Below are 18,992 nucleotides of genomic sequence, written 5' to 3'. Positions count from 1 at the left end.
TTTCGCAAAACACTAAGCACGGAATCCCTCCTCATCTCCTTAACAGATTACCTCATTCTAGGCCTTGACAAAGGACAAGCCTTCTTACTGATCCTACTGGACCTTTCTTCAGCTTTCGACACCGTCAACCATTCCCTACTCATTAAACAGCTGGCCTCCATAGGTATCTCAGGCTCAGCACTCTCTTGGTTCATGTCCTTCCTCAGCAACAGAGGATACAAGGTAAAGTTACAGAACAAAGAATCCACACAACATCCTTCATCAGTAGGAGTCCCACAAGGCTCTTCCCTGTCTCCTACTTTATTTAACATTTACCTCTTACCGTTATGCCAACTTCTCACCAACCTTAACCTCAAACATTTCCTTTACGCTGATGATATCCAGGTCCTGATCCCCATTAAGGATTCCCTTACAAAAACGCTAGCTTACTGGAACTCCTGCCTTCAAAAAATTCAACTCCTCCTCACCAACCTTAACCTAGTACTTAATTCCAGCAAAACTGAACTCCTGCTCATCACCTCTGAGAACAGCACCATAACCTCGACACAGCAAGGCACAGCAACAACAATTACACAAGTAAGAGACCTAGGAGTCTTAATTGACAATCACCTGAATTTCAAAGCCACTATCAACAAAACCACTAAAGACTGTTTCTACCAACTACAAGTACTGAAACGAATTAGACCTCTTTTCCATGCCCATGATTTCAGAACCATTCTGCAAGCTATCATATTTTCTAAATTAGACTATTGTAACACCATCCTACTTGGCCTTCCCGCTTCATACACCAAACCGCTCCAAATGGTACAAAATACAGCTGCTCGAATACTGACAAATTCTAGGAGAAGGGATCACATAACCCCCATCCTAAAAAGCCTCCATTGGCTACCCATACACTTTAGAATAATATACAAGGCCATTCTTACTACATACAAAAATATCCACCTACTGGCTCCCATCGACCTACAAATCCCTCTCCAACTACATAATTCGTCAAGACCGACAAGAGAGGCATACAAAGGATCGCTACAGGTACCACCGCCTAAATCTACCAGACACAACACGCTAAGAAATCGGGCTTTCTCCACAGCCATTCCACCAATATGGAACTCCATCCCTACAAACCTCAGACTGGAAACATGCATCGCATCCTTCAAAAAAAGACTAAAGACATGGATATTCATACAAGCATTCCCGGACTCCAATTGATTTATCTCATCCACACCTCCTTATCTCCGCCCACACTATAATCAATTATCTCCACTATCATTTTTACATGTTTGAATTATAATCTGTCCTTTCTCTTCCTCCCCGCCAAGTTTTTAATTACCCTGTTATATGTAACTGCATTTTCCGCACCACTGTTCTAGTTTATGTTTCACGATGCACCCTTGTTTTATGTGAACCAGCATGATGGGACTGCGATCTCGAATGCCGGTATATAAAAACCTTAAATAAAATAAATAAATAAATGTTATGTAATCATAGCGATGCGCAATACTCTATCTCGACATGTGACGCACTGATACATCAGGCATCATTTTATGCATCGCATGTTATTTTACCTAGGGCACATTATTCTCTTTGTTTATATATATATACCAGTTTCCTGCAGCTGCTTCTTTATGGGTGTGTCAGGCATTGGAGAGAGAGGAGAGGAGATGAGTTGGTTAGTTGTTAATTAGGAGGCATTTTTCTTGATTATACTGGGGAACAATTTTTAACATAATTCCTGTTGAGTTCGATTTTTCAGCTGTTTTAGACTTAAATAGGCATGCTGATTTCAAAATTGCAGTTAGTTTTCTTCTATCACGTCAAGTTTTTTCTCTACAGCCTATCTTAGGCCTGGATTTATCACAATGCACTAAATATCGCATGCGATAGGAAAAAGGGCGTGTTTTATGGTAATAGGCTGTTTATTGCAAAGTGCGCTATCTGGATAACTTTTTCGCACTTTGTGGTGTTAGAATTGTTGTAATTCCTACCTACGATCACTTGGGGGGGGGGGGGGGGGGGAAAGAGATGTTTTCGCAAATAGCGTTTTCAATATTTTAAGCTGCTAGGGGAGACAGAGCATAGCCTACCACTACTGGGGGGGAGAGGGAGGGAGGGAGAGAGAGAGAGAGAGATGTATGTTTGGTAGCAGAATTTTACTACTTGTACACAATTTGACTTACAGTAACAATATATAGCCTTTGTATGAATAAAATAACTAAATAAACAGTATATGATTATGATGACGTTATGATGTTATGATGGCATTATTTTGACGTTTCCGAATGACGGTATATAAAACTCATTAAATAAATAAAAATAAATAAATAATAAACAGTATATTCAGGTAATTTTTTTCTTTTATTTCCTTTGTATGTACATTTTGTATGATTTTTGGAACAAAGGGAGGGTATCCTGTACCTTAAAAAGTTGATGTGATAGAGAAAAACTGGGGTCATTTTTGGATTCAGATGTCAAAAGTTAGTCAAAAACAAGTGTCAGATCTAACTCAACGAAAATTGTGTTCCCCAGTGTTTGAGTGAGTTGTCCTGTTTAGTGCTCTCATCTGTTTTCCTTTTACTTTTGTCGTTTGTCTTTTATCTGCGTGTGGAAGTTTTTGTGTCTTGTCTAGTTTGTCTATCTGTCCCTTTGTGTGGAGGAATGGAGGAGTAGTGAGGAGTGGAGAAGGATTGGAGGAGTGGTGAGAAGTGGAGGAGTGGTGTGGAGTGGAGGAGTGGTGTGGAGTCCTGCCTCCTTGATGGTGGTCTCCCGTCACAATCCTGCTGGTGTTTCTTCTTAACATGTCTCATCTTCTGGTCCTGCTGGTGTCTCATCTCATCTCTTCCTGCTGCTGCTGCTGCTCCATGCTTCCTTCTCTGGTCCTGGTCCTGCTGCCTCCATGCTGCGCTTTCCAGTCCTAGTTCTGCTGCCTGCTACTTTAACTTTGCTACTGCTTTGTCCCTTTTGCAGTGCCTATTCAACATGGACTGCCTGGGCCTTCGGTTGCCATCATATTGTTGTGCTAGCAGCAGCTCTAACATTAGAGTTTTCTATAGCTGTTGGGTTGCCACTTCCACTTTCGAGGTTCTTTGCTAAAGGATAAAACCATAATACTTGTATATGTTATGTTGTGATTTGTGACAATGAATGTACATGTCTCCATAAACCATGCTGGGAATTTTAGTTACAATGTCAACTACAATTTGATGTCTTGTCCTAGTAGAATGTGATTACCAAAGATGTTGAATTGCTTTGAATGTCGTGACTACAAATGATGTTTTCTGGTTGTGTCTTTTTATTGTGAGGTTTTTGTCTTAAGGTTGAATTAGGTTAGAGCAGGGGCGGATTGTGGGAAAATAGTGGCCGGGGGGATTTTTCTCTATACTGGCCCATGGGTACCCAATTACACAGACAATTTGGTGAGTCACCAAATACAGAATAAAGGAACCGTAAAATATACACAGAAATGCATAGACAAACTGAACTGGAAATCACAACAAGTTAGACTGTATGTAATGCAGCAATGGAAAAACAGAAAATACCATCATTCCTCATAGAACATCAAACAATAAAATCAAGAACTATAAAACATGAATCACAATAGGAAAATCATACTAAAAATATATATTTCAAAACTGCTGATAAATAGAACCTCCAGTAATTTAACTCATATACACATTTTTGAAAATTTCCCTAACACCAATAAAATATTTGAAAAACAGCAGACATGAAATAATATTCAATAATTAAAACTAATAAGGATAGAAAAAAATCCCCAGTTCTCCATACCTGGGAACTTTTAATTCCAGTCACCTTGAGATGGTCATGAATTAGTTGTTTCTAGCACACATCATCATCATATGCTCACTCGTGCATACACACAGTCTCCCTCTCTCACTGATGTGCTTGCTTACTCTGACACAGATGCTTACTGATACACATGCTCTCACTCATGGCCTTATGCATGATTTCACCACATGCTGACTCATTCACTCTCCCTCACACACATGCTCACTGACACATTCGCTCTGTCTCACTCACACATGTTCAGTGGCACACAAACTCTGACTCATCCGTCCAGTCACGCTCATACACATGCTCAGACTTATGCACACTCACACATGCTGTCATTCTCTCCCTTGCACATATGCTCACTGACACACTTGCACTCTTAACGCTCACATGCTGACATGCATACCCTCACTGCCTCATACTTTCAGTCATGCTCACTTATGTTTGCTTTTCTCCCCCTCTGTCTGTGAATAAGTAAAAAAACACTGTTATCAGTAACATGTGCATGTGCATTACTGATAATGCACAACAATGCATTATTAACATGCATTCAGTTTAATTCTTGTTAATGCACTATTGCAGCTTAGTAAACAGACTATAATATCACCTCCAAAATTAAATCATTCTACTAACAGATCATTACCAAAGCCAATCTTCTTACTGCTGAACCAATATGGTTCAGCTGAATTCAGAAAGCAAGTGACTGAATTCAGAAAGCAAGTGACTGAAATATTTACAATTTTGCATAAAAAATGAACCTACAATTGAATCATCTAAAACATTTCCCAGAAACCAAAATAGAATATCTACATATACATATCTGCACACACACATATTATATTATATACATAGATACATACATACATATAATATATACAGTATATACTATATATCCATATTTCCAGAATATCACTGAAAAAGAGTCAACGTCTTAGATGGTTTGTTTTTCTATATAGATTTTTCAAAGTAGGCTTAAAAGAATGACTAGGTCAATGCTACCCAAAGATGTACATTTTTAAAATAGAGAACTATTTACCCTGAGACACTGGAAAGTCTTCTTACATATTGTTACTTTCTCTAAACGTCGGTGCTTAGTACATTGCAAGAATGGATTTGTTTGTCCACCTTCGAGATGATCATCCTCTAGTTCTGACAGTTCTGCCTATGGCTGGGCTCCTTCGATTCAGCATATACCATTACAGCTTTCTTTTGCACTCACTGTCTCTTAAACATGTTAATTTGTTGTCCCATTTCTCCCTTAGATGACAAAAATTCTATTTATTATGCCTCATTCCTTAACATTATATTTTCTCAAGTGGGTAACAAAAGCAAACCCTCCTCCTTCCTTTTATAAAATATTACCTGTTCCTCTTTCTGTTCACCTAGAGTGGATACAACTTGTGCAAATGGCAGGATTCATCCCTCCCAGAAAGCTTTTAATCATATGATCAATACCAGTATATTAACAGCAAATAGTATACCATGTCTAAATAAATGAATAAGAAAGCAGAGTCTCCTTTAAAATGACACTCAGGCTGTGCACTGCCATGCAGAAAGTCCCTGGTTTGATCCCCATAACCAGTCTCTTGTTCCCTGGGTCAGCTGGAGATGCTGCAGAGACAGCAATCACATTCTGTGGGGATGGAGAGGTGGTGGAAGTCAATGCTCAAGAGTGGCACCTAGTGGCTGGTTTCATGATTACAGGGTTCCAGAAGGAGGCCTGGTGAATGGCCCCCCCAGCCGAGGACTGTCACTACGAGACTTGACCAGGTACACTGGAGGAGGGGTCAGATAGTGAAATGGAGGGAAGATCACCAAGTAGTTGTGAATGAAGACTCATGCTGCTAAGATCCCAGCTCTAGCTCAGAGTGAGCTGGAAGCCAAGAGGAGCAGGGGGAACCTATGGGGTCAAAAACTAAATAAATAAAAAGACACTCCTTTCGGTAATAAATGCTTTTTGGGTTTCTTTAATCAGACAACCAAAGACTGGGGCAAGAACCTGGGTGTTGGCAACTGGAAGAATTCAACTTCCTAGCGCAGTTGAGCAATTGCCAGTTTATAAATATTCAAATGTGGGTGGATAATTAAGAGAGTACTATATTTTTTGTTGTTGAGTTACAACACGGTATTTATTATTGAGTATTCCCAGCTGCAGTCCAAAGGCCATTGAACAGTTATCTGTCTTACACTTAGTGCAAATAAAAAATTATTATATGCTGAAGTTTTTGTAATGTACATTTTAAGAGATAAATTACACTAAAATTTTAATAAAATGTAAATGCTTTGCAGCAAATTAAAATGAGTAAAAAGTCTAAAAGGCCTCCAGACGATTAGAAATTAATTTGAATTAGACATTTTAAAGCTAGATTATTAGCTAGATCCCTTGGATAAGCAATTGAACTGTTTCTTGGCACCATCATTTCCTCTCTGCATATTATTTCTTAGTGGGGTGCCCCGGCCTTTTTTCATTTTGTTTCTCTTTGTTTTGTTTCTTTTCTTACTAACTACCCCTCCCCAAACAAAAAAATAATAATCAAACACCCAAAATGTTCTGGTGGTAGTGGCTTTACTTAAACAACTGGCAAATAATGATAGTAGGCGAGAGGCTGGCCAACAAAAATGGATAACCAATAAGAAGAGGAAGGACATCAAAAGTTCCACAATGTCCATAAGGTTCAAAATGTTGTTACCTTTTATTTTGCAAGTTACTTCAGGGCCCGACCTGAAGTAATTTGCGTGCGCTGGCAGTCGGCCAGAGTGCGAGGCTCCAGGATGGCGAGGAATGGTGCTGTCCCGGCCTGCCCCACTCCACGCTACGGACCGCCCCTTTTTAAGGTCCTGGCACTTACAAGCGTCCCGGGGTTTACACGCGTGGCCAGGCCTGTTTGAAAATTGGCCTGATATGCGTAAGGCCCGGCCACACATGTAAACCCTGGGATTTACACGCGTCAGGGTTTTAAAACCCAGCCTTAAGCTTATTGTTTAGCCCATCTTCACGTCATTTTTCTGACTGGTGTTTTTGCGCAAATGACAGTTTATGTCTTATTTTTGGTTGGCCCAGTTTTTACCCACTGATCCTTTTACAAACTCTGTCAGTGTTATCTTGCTCATTTTTGAATCTTGGTAAGCCCTACATGTTTTATATGGATGTGCATTCGTCCAGGACGAATTAGGCAATTTCAACGAAATTGCCTAATTCGTCCTGGACGAATGCACGAAACCCGAAGGAAACCCGAAGGAATTTTTCCCGATTTTCAAGAAAAATCCTGGACGAATGCACGAAACCCGAACGAAACCCGAAGGAATTTTTCCCGATTTTCAAGAAAAATTTGTTTTCAGGTTTAGTGTGCACTAATGGGAGTTAGTGCACGCTAATGAAAAAATGTTAGCGCGCACTAACGGGGAATGCACACTAAAACAAAATTCGGGTCTCCCCGAATTTTAAAGGCCCGGACCGCGGGAAATTTCATATTTCCCGTGTCGGGCTGAAAACGAAGCCCAAACCTATCTTCGTGCTTCGCACATTATTGTTTTATAATACAAGTTAGTGAGTACCCTCTCAAAGACTGTTTGACTTCTTTTTCCCTCTTTTCAGGACTAAGTAGTTATTCATAAGGTTGTGAAATATTCTGAACCTTCTTGGCTTATTGGGGGTAAGTTTCTTAAAAGTTATAGTATTCAGTTGTTTTTTGTTGTATAGACGCATGTTCCAGGTTACTTACATTACTTTGTATAATATTTCAGATTCAATGCTTTTTGACCTTAATCCTTAATTTTGACCTGAGTTGCTTATAATTTATGGGTAAGCTGAAGAATTATAATAACATATAATATATAATAAATAATATATAATATTAAATAAACCTTTTCATATTCTGTTTATATGTATTCTCAGATGTATATGTCCAGTTTTTGAAATTGTTCTCTTTGATTTTAATCTTTACTGTTCTGTCAGGCTCCCTCCCGAAACACGGCTCGTGTCGGGGGACCATTGATTCGTTGACATAAACATTTTGGCTTGATTCTAACACTTTGAACCTTTCTGTTTGCCTGAGTACAATAAAACTCTGTTTTGAACCTCTTATTGGTTATCTTTTACTTCATCAACAACAACAAAAACTAATTACCAACTAAATTTTGTTTTTCTTTTATTTAAAAACAAATTGAAATGAAACTGAAAAGTTTGTTAAAATTTACCATTTCCTTTCAAATTAATGCATATCCCTATTATTTCTAGGTCTCCTTTCTTTTTCAATCAGTGTTTTTCTTCTTCTTTTTTTTTGTGGCTCTACGTGTTTGAAATTAAAAGTATGCACTATGTAAAGTGTGCCTTTTTCCCATTTTAGCTCCCAGACAATAGCAACCCAGCTAGGAGAAAACGTTACTTACACCTACAAGAAGGAGCAACAAAGTCCATTATAAAAAGGCACATCTATTATTCCATTCTAACTAGGATACACTTTTTTCCAAAACTGAGCTCTCGCCTCATACCAGACAGTATTTGAAAAATAATCAACATCAATTGTATATATAGAAATGTGAAGTCCCGCCTCTTCCCAATTAACAGAAATAAAGGAACTTGCTGCAAATATTTTCACACATTTTAAGAAATAAAAATTGTAAACGTTTTAAATATCTTGATTCAGAAATATAACATTCCTATTCAAGCAGATAAACTTGATAATTTTGGAGAAACACAATGATCTATTCCGTCACATCCGTCACAATGATTAGTGTTCGGTCACATTGGCAGCTTAAGTCTCAATGCAGTCTCATGCTCTATGAGTCAACTTCTTAAAGTTTACAGTCCTGGTGATGGACAGGTTTTGGTCATTGCTCAACGGTAAAGCCTACAGACTAAATTAAGGGTAGTATTGGCTAATTAACTTAATCACAGCATATCAAAAGGGATAAAAGAGGTAAATGTAACAATCATAGAAATTTAAAAAATGCATTTACGCATATAAAGTGTACTTACAGGTGAATTTTCAAAAGAGTTACATGTGTAAATGTAACATACTATGGGTCTGATTTTCAAAAGCATTTACACTTTGCACTTTACCTGTGTAAGTGGGCTTTTGAAAATTGTTACAGTTTATGCCAATTTATTGAATTGTCAATTTCCCTTTGTCCTTACTGTGTGACAGGGGCTAGTGGTGCCGTTGGTCGGCCCCTGTCACATGGTAGGAGCAATGGATGGCTCACGCCATTTTTTAAGATGGCACCGGCCGTCCATTGTTCCTACCATGTGACAGAGGCTGGCCAATGGCACCAATAGCCCTATCACATGGTAAGAGCAAAGGGCCATCAGCACCATTTTGATTAGTGGCAGCCGATGGCCCGATAGGGGGAGATTGCACTCGGGACCCCACTGGACCACCAGGGTCTTTCAGTAAGTCTTGGTGGGGGGTTGGGCAAGTCTTGGGGGGTGGGGAGTTGCAACTAATTAAATCTGAAGGGTTGGGGTGGGTTTTGGGCATCGTTTCGAGGGCAGACGAAATAAAATCGGCCCAAACCGCGGGAAAATGAAATTTCCTGCGGCTGGCCAATAACGAAGGCCGAACCAAAAGGCTCGGCCGAATCACATCTCTATCTCTTATGGTATCATAGAGCTGTTTTGTCCCTCTATCAGTGACTGGGTTCTTTTTCTGCCACGTTTTCTGCTTTTTTCCCCATTCATGGAGCCTTAAGATGTTCATGCCACTCTTGGTGGCACTTTGCCCCTTTAATGCTGCCTTTAGAAGGTTTGTACCACTTTATCAGTGACCTCTTTTGAAGCATTAGGGTGTTCTAGATACTCTTGCTCCTGATTTTCTCCTCTGATAGCCTAAGAGAATTCCTGCTCCTGCCACTGCCTTTTGCCTCTTTACTTGTGCCTTAGGCTATTTAGACCACTTTTGGTTCTACTTTTCCATAGTCTTGGCTCCTTGGAGTTCTCTTCCATCTTCTGATGTTGTCTACCCACAAAATCCATTAGAACTGATTAGAAAACTCCAATTTTGAATGCTTCCTCCATTGACTTTAATGGAAAACGAATGAAACAAATGAAAAAACATTTTTCATGTAAAACTAATGAGACAAATGGAGGTGACCTATGACATGTGTGAATGAATCAAAATAAAAAATAAAAAATTGCCTCTGCACATCCCATCTCATTATTGCAGATGGTAAAGTATATGTCTAAAGTATGCTATTGTGGATGCTAAGACAAACAGGAAAATTTATTTATTTATTTATTTATTTAAAGTCTCTTCTATACCGATATCCATTAGCACATCGCATCGGTTCACAAAAAACAAGAACTATTGGGCGGGGCCCTTACATATAACAGAGGAATACAATTAACTTTTGGGCAGAGCCCTTACATTTAACCAAATGAATACATTAAACAATATAGTATTAATAAATAGCCAGCCAGCTAGCTGACACTAGCTGGCTGGATACTGATACCATTTTGTTGCCATTAACTTAGCACAAGTCTTAGGACCAACTGGTGACATTTTTAAAGGGATGCCCAAAGAGCAGGAGTGACTGGGGATTGCTCCTGCCCCTCTCATCATGGAAGACCCTCATGGAAGGTGTAAGTGGAGATGATGGAGGTTCCTAGCTCATTTGATGGGAAGGGATTCAGAGGGGCCCAAGGAGAGTCCAAGATACTTTTGAATCTGAGGAAGAAGCATTGGGGGCCCAGGGGGCCACTTTTCTTTTTTTTTTAATATTAATGGGGTTTTTTTTGGAAATGAACCAAGAATACATGAAAATTTTGGAGTATTTTCAGGTGTTGACTTTCTGGTTTTTTATAGTAAAAAAAACAACTGAAAATAGAGACTTTTTTGTTCTTAAAAACCATTTGTTTCCAAATGAATGCATGTTCCTATGAGAGATTAAGGGCCTCATTTTCTAAAGTATCGCAGGCCTGCAATACTTTAGGGAATGAGGGGCGGGGGGCCAAAATGGGGGGCGGGCCTGCACTAGCCGGCAGCGATCGCACCGTCGCAGTGCGATTGCTGCCAGTTTCGCACCTAATAGCGCCACCATAGGAGGTGTAGCTATTAGACGCGAACTCGGACGCGAAAAGGGCCTTACCTTTTCGTCGTCTGCGGCGTCTTCGCGGAGTTGGCCCCAGTGACACCCCGACTCCTCCTCTTCTGGGGCCGACTCCACCCCCATTTTGGTATCGCACGCGATAAGAGACATTTCGTGTCCCTTATCTCGTGCGATCCATTTAGAAAATGAGGCCCTAATTCCTAATTCAGTGTCAAATGTGACTCAGACTCATGTCCCATCACTCTAAAATCAAAGTCCACCAGACTATAGATTCTCAACTCCATCTTTAAGAGCCTCAAACAGTCTGATCTTCAGGTTAACATTGCAATGCAAATTAATCTTGTTCTTAGACCATATGTATGCAAATATATCTGATTAATATTCATTGTGGATATCCTGAAAAACCGACCCATTTACATTCCTCATTGAGAATATTCACACTAGATAACACCTTCTCCATAAAAGTCAATGCAAGGGTACAATCAATGATTTACATAAAGCAATAAGTAATATATTCTGTAACCTAAAAAAAAAATCAAATTTAAGACAAGAATATTGTAGAAAAATAGATAACTAGTACTATAGGTTGCCCTCCATTGGTCCTGGCAAAGTGTCACATCACTTTCCAGCAAAAGATTTACCATTCCAAAGTTATTACCTAAAAACTCAAAAAATGTATTTCTGATCTTACGCTCCTATATGCTGCATTCTTCTGACACACAAAAAAATTGCTCACATTTTAATCATCACAGATTGCACCAATTCATCTACATTATAGTTGAATATATATGTAATTTTTCTGCATGTTGTCTTAATAATGCAGCTCATAATGTCAAGTTCACTTAGGCAATACACTTTTCTCAGGAGCATAATAAAAATCAAATTAAACAAGAAAATTGAAATTTATATGATACCAAACACACAGTAATTTCCCACAAACATTAAAACACATCAACAGCTGTTTGCCAAATTAAACACTCACAACTTTCAATTTCCTTCATGTTTTTTTTAATTTACTTTTGCTAGGAGCAAGCTACTATTTTACTGTTAAAATATCTTATAATATCATACCTTTCATGGAATTCTTCAGTTATTTAAACAATATCAAGTTTCTCTTGCTCATTTTTTTATTTCTTCACGGAGAGGGTGGTGGATGGCTAGAATGCCCTTCCAGAGGAGGTGGTGAAATGAAAAGAGTAAATGAATTCAAAGGGGCATGGGATAAACACTGTGGATCCCTAAAGGCTAAAAGATGGAAATGAGAAAATGAGAGCATGGGGCTAACTTGCTGGTGAGGTGGTTACCACCCTTAACCAATAAGCCTTCATAATGTTAATGCAACTCCATCAGTGCTCTCTGCTTCAGTGGCAAGGGGTAACAGGGAATTGGATTTAGATAGGAACCAACGAGGGCCCTGACTTTTATGGTTTGGGAAACTGATAAGCATGGGGGTAACCTGCACGACACAGCAGATACTACCCTAAGCTTGCTAGGCAGAATGGACGGACCATTTATTTATTTTATTTATTTAAAAACTTTTATATACCGGCGTTAGTGGGGACATCACACCGGTTTACATATTAACAGCAGATAAGAAATTACATTGTAACAAGGTGTGGGAACTTGGAAGGGGAGAACAAAAGTAAAGCAAAGAAGAAAGGAGAACAAACCGATAAAACATTAAATAAGCATAAACAACATATGTAACATTGGGTATATCAGTGACCTAAGGGGGTAATAATGATGAGAATGATGACAATAATGATAAGAAACCATTTGGTCCTTTTCTGCCATCATTTCTATGTTTCTATGTTTATTCACAGCTTTCCTATATTAAACAGGTCTGAAAACTATTGTTATCTAGAACAAATCTTATAGAATGAGGAGCACAATTTTCAAATACATTTATGCAAGTAAAAGCAATTTCTGTGCTTAATTTGACTGTCTGAACATTGTCTTCCATAATTATGGCTAAAAATATGTACATAGTTCTACGACATGTATGCTTTTAGTCACACTTAGGGAGGCATATTTTAGGCGTGATTGGAAAAAAATTCACATTGATTATATTTTCACGTCTACACATTATTTTCCCTAGAAAATTGACCTCAGCAGGTGCAAATGCCCTTAGGTATTTTGTACCCATGGCAGGTTCCAAAGTAAAACCATGCACATAATTTCTCTTTGAAAAACAGTGCAGATTATGCCGGTAAATAGGTACCCATAGGCTTTCTTCCAGTGCAGACAGTCTGAAAATTACCCCATAGCATTCTAATTACAACTGTGTTTTACACAAAATTTATACTAAGGGTGAACACCATCACTTTTTAATTTTGCTTTCTTTTAGTTTTATTACAAAAAACACAACTGAATTAAAAAAAAACAAACCAAATATCAGGTCTGGCCATCTCCTGTATTCTCTAAATCACAAAATAATCCCTCTTAGGCCTTCTCCGCATAGCACCCAGCTTGCTCCCTCCCAATCTCTAACCTCATCCATAGGCACTGAAGACCTCACCTTCAGGGGGAAGGAGTTATCCCAGTTGCTTCTTTCTCACGGATGTAATTCTAGAAAATCTTGCTGGTCAACTCAAGACAAATGTACGGTAGGTTATCTGTAGCAGTGCAATTTTCTGCAATTGCATTAATTGGTCAGGAGCAACTAGGGATCACTCATCCCCTGAGGGGATGAGTGATCCCTAGTTGACTCCCAACCCATCCATAGTTTAAAAACTATGGATGGGTTGGGAGTCAGGTGCTATATGGAGATTGTTGTTTATTTCATTTAAAATAAAACAAGCCACAATGGTAAATGAAAAAACAAAAGGGAAATGAAAAATAAATTATAAGTGCACATCTCTAGTAATATCAAACAGGCAACCTGATCTAGGAGTAAATAAGCATTGCTAGCTACCAATTTTTTTGAAATGGAATTTTTGGACCCTGCTTCAACCCCATTCAGTGGCAGTAAGCTAATGAAATATTACCCAGGAGGGCATTGCTAAAATTAATAATTGTACATAGTAAGGAACCATTGCAGGATATTCTCATGCTACTTTCCCCAAGAGTTAGCTGCAGGAGCTGCTTCCCATATTTTTTGTGAACATTGCTGTGTAACTGCAGTGGGAAGCCATTATGCATGTTTGTTTTCCTTCAAAGTATAGTCTGCTTGAAGCCTTTTTCTCAGAAAAAATATTAAATGCTAAATTGCTAGGAATTTTAAAGAAGCTAAGATCAAAATGTTGACGTCATATCCCCGGAGTTTCATTTTCTTTTCAACCTCAGGCTGGTTGAATAACTTTGGCTTTCAGCACCTTGGACAACAACTGAGGAACTTGTGCGGAAGCTTTGCAGAGGATTGGTCTCACAATGTTCAGGAGAAACGTGTAATGTTTCTGCTGGTCACAGGGAGGCCAAGTCACACTCACCCTCAGCACCGCCATGCCAGGGAGTCGCTGCCAGGATTCCCTACAGTGAAGACACCACCATGTTACCTTGATCGATCAAGGGACTCCCTGTGACCAGCAGAAACAGTAAACATTCTGAGACCAATCCTCTGCAATCCTTCTGCACAAGTTCCTCAGTACTGCAGGTGCCCTGTGATAATGTTGATGGAGTGGGGTATTTAAACCCAACCGTGATTCTAATTCTTACCTCAGCAACAGGTACCCTGCAGCCTTGTAGTGAGTGTTGCTACTTTTGGATCCTCATGTGCCACTAGTGTTGTCCAGCCTGCCCTGCCTCATCCAGCCTGCCCTGCCTCATCCAGCCTGCTTTACCACCATTCCAGCCTTGCCATGCTTCTGCTTCCTGCCCTGCCCCATCCCAGTCCTCCTCTTATCTGCCTGCCACTGACCTCTGCTATGGACCCGGACCACTCTCTTGCCTGCTGCCTGCCACTGACCTCTGCTACAGACTCTGACTATGTCCTGCTCACTGCCTGCCCTGGCCCTTGGCCTGAACTGGGTAGGTAACTGATCACTGCCTCCATTGTCCTCAACCCAGCCCTGGACTCTCTCTTTCTGACTGCCCTTTGGGACATTCTCCTGCCAGCCTCTGGAATCCAAAGGCTCAACCTGTGGGGAACAGGGCTGGTATAGGTGAAGGTTCAGCTCAGTCCCACTCTAGGGCATGTCTGCCAGCTGTCAGTGTGGGCCTATGAGGTTTGCCTACTAGGCTGTGTCAAAAGAGCTCATATATGTGACAAAAAGGGAGATTACCTTCTTTTTGTGCTTTTTTTTTTTCCATACACCAGCCATGTTTCCTCCCATTGACTATCACATTTCAGGGCTTGTGAGTTGACCTCAGCATGATCCTGCACTGTGCAGGGGCTAGGCTCAAGCAGTGGACAGATCAAAAAAACTAAATGTTGGCTTATGTCTTTTGACTAAGATTCAAGTGTAGAATCTGAGCTATGAGCAAGGGTGATCTCTTCTTGGTCATTTGACTGAGACTGAGAAGCTGGACAATTTAGGGGAAAGAGGGAGGAGGGTGGTAAAGCCCTGCCATTCATGCCCATTGGAGAACAATAACATTACAGTCATGGTCAAAGCAGGAGGATTAAATCTTCTCTTAAAAGTAAATGTCAGCTTAAGAGTTTCAATGACTTTTCCTGATTTGCTGACTTTAATTGCCATACTTAGAGGCCTATGTTCTTTGTTTTCAAAACAGAATGATTTAAATTCTGACAAAATTGCCTCAGAATTTTGTCCCATTTTGAAAATCATGAAAAAGAAATCACCCATAAATCTAGACCTAAGACCAAAACCAGGGTCTTGCATAGGGAATGGGCTAAGACCAAAAGGAGGGGCCCTGGCCTAGGCCTGAGAGCAATGCCGTGGTCTTGGCAGAGACCCAAGTAAAGACCTAGGCCCGTGAAATTTCCCAATTCCATTTACCAAATCTATTGGGAATCGAATGCCACATCCAGGCCTGGTTGTGATGCTTGGGCCTTGGCATAAGCCTAGGCCAGACACTGGGTCCTGATGCCTGGGCCTGGGCCTGGGTCTAAGCCAGGGCCTAGGCCCAGGCCTGGTGGTGAAGCCTGGTCTGAATACTTTGTCCTGATACCTGGGTTTCGATCATGGCCAGGGCCAGGGACCAGGACTGACACCAGACCCAGTCTGAAGGCCTCGAAGATCCTCTTCCTCTTCTTTTGTCTATCTTCAAGTGATGCCGAACACTGGGGACATTGTCAATTAAAGACAGAGGAAAGAAGAAAGAAGAGGACCTCCAAGGCCTGACCTCCAGACTGGGCCCCATCATTGGGTCTGAGCCTGGGCCCTGGCCTAGGCTTCAGGACCTGTCCTCTAGGCCAGGCCATGGCATCTGGACCTGGACTCTGGACCAGGCCACAGCATCAGAACCCAGTCTCTGGACCAGTCAATTTCTAAGTTCAAGCCAGTAGGATGGACCACTTTTAAAGAGTAGATCCAGAATTATTCATGTTTGTTCAGCATGTATTCTCTATCTCCCCCCACTGTAACTCAGGAATGTGGTCTATATTCAGCCACAGAAATCATTGCTTCTGTCCATACAGTGCATAACCATTGTGCACTCCGTGGAACAACTGCAGACATTTTACAGGTGGCTCAACTCCTCTGTTCAACTTCTTAAGTTTACATGGATTATCATTTAGTTATATGGTCTCTTTTTTGATCAGGAGAAATGGATTACAGATATCAATTCATTGGAGAACCACAGATAGGAATAGTCTTTTAAAGTTTGATCATTTTCATCCTTGTAAGCTACATTTAAGTTTGCGAGTCAGTCAGTTCTTATGTCTGTGATGATTGCGATTTGAAGAGGCTGATTTTAGACAACAAGCCAATAGATATCTCATCAGTATTTGGAGAGGGGATATCCCCCTCATGCCATTAAGTCAGCTTATAAAAGGACTTTATATGCAGGTAGGGATCTGGTACTACATATCAGGTTCCAAAAGATGACACAGGTCTTAAATGTGTGTTTTGCCATTCAGAGAAAGCTGCTGCTATTATTTCTATCAATAAGAAACAATTGGCACATATTGGCATTCCATAAAGTTCTTAGCCGCCATCCCGGGGAAGCAAATGCCAGCAGCCAGAAACTACTTCTGCTCCAGAGAAGCACTAAGTAATGAAATAAAACAATTTGGGATAGTAGGTAGGGCTTAGGGGCCTGGGTGGATAGGGAAAAGGGAAGGAAGGTTAGGCAGGGGGGTAGGGAAGTTCCCTTCCAGTCCGCTCCTTAATTGGAGCGGACTGGGAGGGAGCAGACTGGGGAAGGCCCGAGTGCGTCGCTGTGCATATTTTCTAAAAATTCGCCCCCCTGCATGTGTCGCCTGTACATGCGCACGTGGATTTTAAAATCCAGCGCACGTGTGAGTGCAGCCATCAGATTTTATAACATGTACGTGCATGTTATAAAATCAGTGTGTCCATGTACTCGCACATGCTCCTTTTAAAATTTACTCCCTTGCTCCTGAGTTACAAAGGGGGGAGATAGAGAATACATGCTGAATGAGCATGCACAATTCTGGCTCTACTCTTTAGAAATGGTCCATCCTACTGGCTTGAACTTAGAAACTGACTGGTATTCTTTAATTTTAGCAGAGACTCGAGGATTCAAAGTGAGCAGGGTTGTTTCATTAACAAATTAGTGACTGATTCGTATACATCAGTGATTGGTTTTGGGGAAGTTTAAACATGGCGGATCTCTCTTTTTTCTTTTTTTTTCTAGAAGCAGAGATAACATCCATGCTATGGAAACACTGCATTTCTGATTGCGACAAAAGTTCATTGAAATAATGCTTGGAATTAGCCCCGATACAGAAGTGAGTCCTTCAGGAACTCGAGGGGAACCAAACGAAACACAGACCATGTCAGAGTCTCTCGACTGTGTTTCGAAGTTAAGTTACCCCATATTTCTTTCAAAGAGTGGACTTTGTTTTAACTGCATTAAAAAAATCACAGGAAACTATTTGGGACCTGTGATAATATTTGGGCACACAGAAGGAAGTTTTTTGTGATCTCTCTGTAATTAGCGTGGTACAAAGCCCTTTGATACAAAGGTCCCTTAACAGAAAGTATAAATTTATATTTAATATTACTTTGTGCGGCTTGAATTTAAAACAATTCAAGGGGAGAAGCACATAGCTGATATCATATATGTACACCTGTATACACACACATACACACTAGATGTGAAGTTCATTGGGTACTGCAAGATTTTCATAAAGGTTTCTTGAAAAGTATTTAATAACAGGGTTAACTATTTTATTTTTTTGAGACATTTAATTCAAATCCATTGAATACAATTTAAGATTATTAAGTTGTTGAGGACATCTCTGTCTATAGTCTCACGCTGCCCTTTTTACATTTTGAAATTTAAATATGGATTTTTTAATACGCACTGTGTTCCCAGACTGTTTGAGACTACGTAGCACCTTTAACTGATTACTATGTACAAACAGCAGGAGCACAGTCAGATCACGGGTATGACTTGATCAGCGAGACGGTGAGGCAATTGCAATCACGGCACTGAAAAGATGCCTCAAGGAAACCAAGGTAGTATCAAGGCAGAGTTTGCACATGGACCCTTCCCGCCCCAACCTGACGTCTGGATTTAATTAAGCACTAAGATAATATGGCATGTAGAGGCTATGGGGGGAGGAGAGGAATTTTTAAATAACCCCATGTAGTTTGTAGGTCATTTTCAAAGAGAAAACTTCCTGTCTCTGGAAATAAGCTAGCAAAAAGGAGGAGAACAAAAGGGCCCACGTACTTTGCACCTGCTATTTGTGTGGGTAGTGAGAATGGGTGGGCGGGTAGGGGGGAGGTAAATAGGGCACATGCTGTAGAAAAGGCCGAGCATGTGCTCGATTTTCTTCCTGTAATCTAAGCACAGCCTCAGAAATGCCCCTTTCTAGGCTGGGTATGAGCTCTCGTGCTGTACAAGCTCATGAGCACACTCAGTCAGGCAGAGGTGGCCAATTTTCAGACAGGGCCTATTCACCCAGCTTTGAACAACATTGCCCTCCTTACGTCTCAGATAATCAACTGGATTCAGAATATTTGTGGAACAAAGAGGTGCTGTCTGCTGTTTCCTATGGGGAGTACATTCATTTACAAATGAAATAAAGAAAAGTCTGGTACTGTTCATTGGGTTTCTCATTTTGA

The 18,992-nt window shown here is 40.4% G+C and overlaps 1 long non-coding RNA gene across 1 annotated transcript in view; it reads left to right on the top strand.

The window, feature by feature from the left end:
* The window catches only part of LOC115089121, a 68,740-nt gene extending 50,132 nt beyond the window's left edge, over positions 1-18,608 (top strand). Inside the window, exon 5 of the long non-coding RNA XR_003856008.1 lies at positions 17,554-18,608. This is a non-coding gene — a long non-coding RNA (uncharacterized LOC115089121). The remainder of the gene's footprint in view (positions 1-17,553) is intronic.
* Positions 18,609-18,992: the final 384 nt, after the last annotated feature.

Source organism: Rhinatrema bivittatum, chromosome 4 (assembly GCF_901001135.1).
Source record: "Rhinatrema bivittatum chromosome 4, aRhiBiv1.1, whole genome shotgun sequence".
NCBI lineage: Eukaryota > Metazoa > Chordata > Amphibia > Gymnophiona > Rhinatrematidae > Rhinatrema > Rhinatrema bivittatum.
This window is presented reverse-complemented; position numbering and strand designations above follow the sequence as displayed.